Below are 6,743 nucleotides of genomic sequence, written 5' to 3'. Positions count from 1 at the left end.
ATGAAAAAATTGAGGCTTCACATGTGCCCAAAAAATGCCATAAGGATTTTTTTGAAAACAAAAAATTTGCCTCTACCTTCAAAGGCTAGGTTGCTTGGGCTACGTGTCTGAGGTCCACGCAGTTGTGTAGGGTGCTTTCAAAGGCTAGGGTTACGCAAACTTTCGAAGACCAAGCAACACTTTCAAAACAAATGCCCCATAATCATTAAAATAAACTCGAGAAGCCAATAATGTGTGGTGAAGCATGCAGATTGGAGATCATCGGGCCCAAAAATATAATTCAATCAAATATTGCTCCAAACAAAAAAGGTTCACTCCAAATGAAATTTCTATGTTCATAAACAATAGCTAGGTGCCCAAATCAAGGAGCTAGCATAAGGTACAAAGACATGGAGTAGGGAATTCAAACCTTCAAGGACCAAAAATGAGGACAGAAGGGGCTAGTGCTAAGGGCGAGTACCCAAACAAAAATGGAAATAGTACAATGTTGCTAGTAAAGGAGAAAGAGGGGCCTATTTCAAAATCCCCACGTGCTTCCATTAAAATGTCATGCAAATTTTTAAAAATTGTACTTCTCCATAAACTGAGGTCCTCCTTAAATGAGGTAGAGCTTTGAAGACTCTGGTGGCATTTACGAGAATACTTTGGTGAGGGCCCATAGCTGACGTTAGTACAATGTCAGACCTGTGCATCAGACTTGTGCAAGAGCCCTCCAAAAACTTTATAATTTTTTTGAAACCACTCCCAAAATAAATGCAATCTTTTCTTTTTAAAATTTGTCTGTTCTCCTTGGCTTTCTATAAAATAAAATTGATTAAAAAAATCAAATATCACTTCCTCAATTTGTGTGCCCAATTTAGATGGCCTGGGTAAAAAATAAATTGCCTCAAATTTCAACATCTAAACTAGACATATTTTCTATGGAAATTGGGGTTTTCGAGTGCTTAGAGCTCAACAGTGATGTCCGTTTGAGCTCAAAGTGCTCTGAAAAATAATACCCCTAGATCCAATACAAAATACTTCTAAAAAAAAACCCTTTAAAAAATAATAGATCTTAAAACCAATCCAAACCTTTCATAAATAGAATAGGGCCATGAAGATCTGGAGCTCTAATACCATGTTGAAGTCGACAAAAGATCAACCCTACAACTCCCAAGAATCACCCGCATGCAAACACATGTCACAAAAAGAGAGAAGCAAAAGCTATGGAGGTTGGAAATTATAGATCCATATAGGAGACATTTTTGATGAGCAAAAAGATAAATTGCTATTAATCAAAAAAGTGAATCAATGTATAAATTAAAAAGAGGGATATATCCTTATAAAGGAGATCAAACCCTAAAAGGTCAAACCTAGGTTGCACCATAATAATAAAAGAATTAATTATTATATGCTTAAAGTTTAGCTTGAGCAAAACAGAGTTAACTAGAAGATATCTTATTACTCTAACAAAAAAAATTCCAATTCTCAGTTCTGATTTGGCGCACCAAACTGAGAATTAAAAACAAATTTCAATTCTCAATTCATATTCGAGTTGAATTTCACCACCAAAAGGGTTTTAATAGTCGATCAATTTTTAACATTTTTGGTTGGTGATTGACCAATTTGTGTACTACTATTGGGACATTTCATAATGACTACTTAAACATTTAACCATAACTACTGGTGCTTTTTGGTGAGCGGCTATTTGGAGGGTGAACATAACGGGTATTAGGCGAGTTTTTTTAAATAACACTTTTTGACCACTATGCACTTCATGACCTCTATAGAGAGATCCATAAATTTCCAAATGTCAAAACTTTAGTTTTAATCTCTTGAGTCACCTACAAAGGCACAACAAAGAAATTGACGTAATTTGATTTACAGTTTAGGAGATCCGCATGTACGAAGTTATCCGGGGTGACTATTGGTTCTATTTGTAGACACATAAATTTGATTATACCATTAGGTAATTGTATTTAGTCATCTTCTAGGACATTATTGATTTAAAAATTATTATCTTATTGATTAAAAAAATATTATCTAATTAATTAATCATCATCCCCTTGTTAATTAATTTATTTAATTAACTATAGTCCAATTGATAAAATCAAATGATAACCCAAAATCAATTCATCAATTGAAAACCTATTCCTCTATTAAATTAAATAAATCTGATTAAATCTTCAAATCTATTTAATTGAATCCCACATCCCCCTCTTTATTAAATAAATCATTTAATAAATCGTCCTAACCCTTAAACCATCCCTAAATCCCATCTTTACACCTAATCCAACCCATCCACCCATATTAACCTCACTTAGCCTCCTAACTAGCCCATCCCATCAAAGCTAAGCCACTTGCCCCCTAACCCCCTTCCTAAATTAAGCCTAATCCCCCTCCTAAACATGTGCACAACTTTAAGCAAAAGTTAAGACTTGCTAACCCAAGCCAAAGTCAATAAGTCTCTCTTGTCCTCTTTCATCCCTATCCAAGAGCATTAATGGCTCTCACATGCCATTAATGCCTCTTACACCCCTCTTACACACTCATCCTCCCTCATTACTCCCCTTGATCCTCCATTTTGACCACCCAATCCCCTTGTGACACTTGTCACAATGCTAGAGCCCTAAACAAGCACAATCCATGTGCTCCCCTTTCAAAACATCTTAGCCCTCCCTCACCATTCTTCCATCTTTGCATCCTAACCCTCGATCTCACTACCCCTTGGCCTATAAATAAAGCCTTTCCCTCTCACAAATCCATATCAACTTTCATGCAAACTTATAATGCCCCACTAACCACTGCAGCATAGCCATTGTACACCATTACCATCTCAAAATCCACCTTCATCTCCATTGTTGAATCCTCCATTCATCTCCATACTTGATAAATACCCCATCATTTGAAGCTTGAGCACATCATAAGCACACATCCCCTATCCATTGAGGACATATCAACGTTATCATAGGAAACACATTTGAGGAGCTTACCTTTCTTGGTTTGCTTCCCTCCATAATGTTTTCCTTCATCCTATCATAAGTGTTAACTTCTTTTGTATTGTGAATGCTCTTGTTAAATCTTAGTATTCAATTTGCACTACTAAAATAGGTGATACACTATTCCCCTACTCTTTATTTATGCATTTTTCTTTTGTTGTTATATTAGGTCAATGAAAGTTTTAATCTTTAAATAACTTAAAATATTTAGTCTTCAAATAATTAAACAACTAAATTATAGTTGTATTTCTACAGGAAAGGCACTAGTTTAGTTAAGATGATTTCATACGGAAATAAATGATTTTATTTGAAGTTTATTGAGATCTGATACTTTTGTATATAGAAGTTAAATGATTTTAACGTCACAAACTATGATTCCTCTATGAGCACACTACTTGCCACATAAAGAACTCAAGCAAGTATAATTAGCTCAACACAACTTGAAAATATTTTATTAATTGTACAAAAAGCTATGTTATAAATGAGATAATGAATCATTATCGAAGGATGAATGAAACCCTAGATGTAGAATTTAAAGCAAAACTAGATTAGGATGAGTCAAGTGTCACATTCATAATGAATGAAATGAATTAAGTGAATAAGATAATTAAAAAAACTAAATGATTAAAGAATTAATAAATGTTAGATCACTCCAATCCCCCCTCCCACCACTACTTAAGATTTAGGGAGTAGAAAAAAGATATGATGAATAAGGATCACCTTGTGGTCTATGGTGATTTGGTTGCACTATTAATGGTGTAAGCAAGGTTCAAATCCTTGCTTCAACCAAATAAAAGTGGTAATGCTAGTTTGGCCCCACCTTGGTGATTATGCAAGTAGTTGTTAGTAGGGATGATATTGGTGGTCATGTTAGAGATTGTATGGGACAGGAAGGAATGTTTCCTCATTGTGATTTAAGGAGGAGGTACTAATACATTAGTTTGTTCTAAGGGATGGAGTCCCTCATTATGAACCCACTAGTTCAAAGCTCCAATTAAAGAGACTATCATCAATTGATAAAAACAAAAAGCAAAGATGAAGATAAAATGCAAGCAGGAATGAGTGTGGGAAACAAAGCTTGATTATGTACCTATGTATAAACAAGTGTAACTCTTACAAAGAGAGTTGTATCATCATAGCTTGCATTCCTGCGTAATTTTTTATTCACATATGCCTCATTTTAGCATGTATAGGTTTGCCCTACCTCCTAGCATTCTGGCAGTAAGTAAGGTTGCCCCTATTGTGTAGGTTGTCCCTATACTGTGGTATGTCTTATTATAGCAATGGTTCCAGTGGTGAGGCTGGTGTTTTTAGTGGTATTTTCAAATAAATGTTCTCTCTCCATTTGGGGATCAACATTAACAACAAGAGAGGGTTTCTCAATCATGATTCTAGAATAACAAATAGACATATACCCAAACCTATTATTCCAACTCAAGACTAACTAAATTTTTAGCTTCTCTTTGGCTTTCTAGAAATTAGGTCCCTTATTTGGGTATCTATTACGTGTGGGAGGTTTCCTTGGGCAACCCACTCCCTACAATCTAACCCCAAATTTACATCATGCAATGGTTAGCTTGTGGGAGCAATAAATTTAAGCCTACACCTACTCGCTCCAAAATTAACATCCTAAAACACTAGGAAGAGATATAATAAAATGTTACACTTAGTTAATTTGATATCCATCCATATCTCTCTTGGTTCAATTGATCTCAATTATTCAAGTATTTAAGGCATTTCATCCCACCACACAACTTACCTCTAACATTATGGTAGGTGTCAACATCCTTCATACAAGTACTATTAATTCATCTCTTTGCATCAATACTTGTAATCACAATCAAAGAGCATTGGATCAATAAGGTATAAGACATCTTAATTCTAAAATCTAACCTCTAGTACATTTTAGTATGTTGTGAGTGCATTTAAATTTGTGGTTAATTTCAAACTAAGGTTTGACCTTGTTGGTAGACAAATTTGTCACTATAAAACTATCTTTGAACCTAGTCATGTTCATCCTATGAACAGTTGCAATGTGTCAATAGTTGGAGAGACTACAACTAATCACTATCAACTAGCAACATTCCACTGCATTTGAGAGGGGTAGCTCCCTCACATGATTAGGGTATTTGGTATTTTTGAGTACTTTTCACCTAATAGTACAAAAAAGATAGAACAAAACTAAAGAAGATATGAATATAACTCTTAATAGAAGACATATGACTACTAACTAAGATTCACAAAGACAACAAACTAACAAGGAGATTTTGAGAATATAGATGAAGTGATGGGGAAAATAATATAATAAATCTTGACATGTGAAGTGATAAGTTATATGAGTGCATCCAAATCAAGATACCATGAAATGAATTTATTTATTTGCACTCAGTAAATGATCCACATGAATGCATAAAAGAATCACTAATGTAACATATGCCAAATTTGTAATCATAACTTAGAAGGACCTATTAGACGTACAAACAAAATGCATTCTTCACTATCTTTTTAAGCATATACAAAATAAAAAACACTTATACATTACATAAAAGTAAAATTTAGTGAAATTTTCTCTATTTTTTGTCCCAAAGTTTCCCCTTTACAAAGAGTATCCCCCTTTTATAATGCAAAGCTTTTTACTTATAGGCTATAGAAGAAAACTATCCAACAACTATGCTTTCAGGTTCATACCAAAGTTAAAGTGTTGTAGTTGTTCATGTCTTCTCTAACTAATTCTAAATTTTAAAAAATGAAAGTTAAAACCTTAATTTATACAATAACTAGAGCCCACAAGAACTAACTTTATCTACAATAAGTGACTAAGGTCACTTTAACAAATGATTACTAGAAACTTGTCACTTTCAACTTGGGATTTTGTCTCCATCCATTTCTTTATTCTTTTCATTATTTCAGCATCTTGGTAGTCATGAACATAATACATATATCCTAATGAATAAATATTCTCAATGCCCATAATGTAAGAACAATCCTTTTGCCTCTATCACAATTGCCACCTTGTGTAGCCTTTGATAACAATTTCTAACTTCTCACCTAGACAAGAGAGTAAGCCACCTTAGATTTTAAATGTCATTTTACTTTCGCTAATAAGGAGTCCCTATGACTTGCTTTGTGTACCTTATACTCATCGCATGCTATGGGATTGCATTTACTTGAGACATTTTGAATAGTATCACTTCGAGTACTTTGCCCATGACTTTGCATTATGCATGGAAACTACAGCGAGGGTGGTAAAAATAAAATTGGAATTCGGCTTTGTCTCCATAACAAATTAATGCTCATTGAAGAAGTTGATTTTGTACACATGTACAATCATTATGTTCGTTGAGGTGTTCTGAGCAAACAAATTTAGGTCCTTTGTCCATTATTTCTCATTTTGTGTGGATGATTCTCGATAGGTGTTGTTGCAATTATAATGAATACAAAACTATGAGGGAGACATTCCTTGAGTTAGCCTGGAAATTACACTCACATGCCTTGGAGTACACCACTAATAAACTATCCCTTGGTGAAGTTTCTATATATTTTTTTAATGGATTTTAGTCTTATTTCACCTCTAGCTTGACTAAATTTGAGATTTCAAATATTCCAACCAATTCTCCATCAAAAGAAATCAAAATTCATGTTTGATCCATCTCTTCAACATCCCTTGATTTTTCATACGCATGTTCATAAATAGTGATTTTAGAATCTAGCATGAGAAAGTTCTATTTCCCATAGGAATGATCATGTTCTCTACTAAATATTTCA

This window comes from Cupressus sempervirens, chromosome 9 (genome assembly GCF_028749045.1).
Source record: "Cupressus sempervirens isolate cs-2001-9-10 chromosome 9, ASM2874904v1, whole genome shotgun sequence".
NCBI lineage: Eukaryota > Viridiplantae > Streptophyta > Pinopsida > Cupressales > Cupressaceae > Cupressus > Cupressus sempervirens.
The sequence above is the reverse complement of the archived record's forward strand: the minus strand, read 5'-3'. Positions refer to the sequence as shown.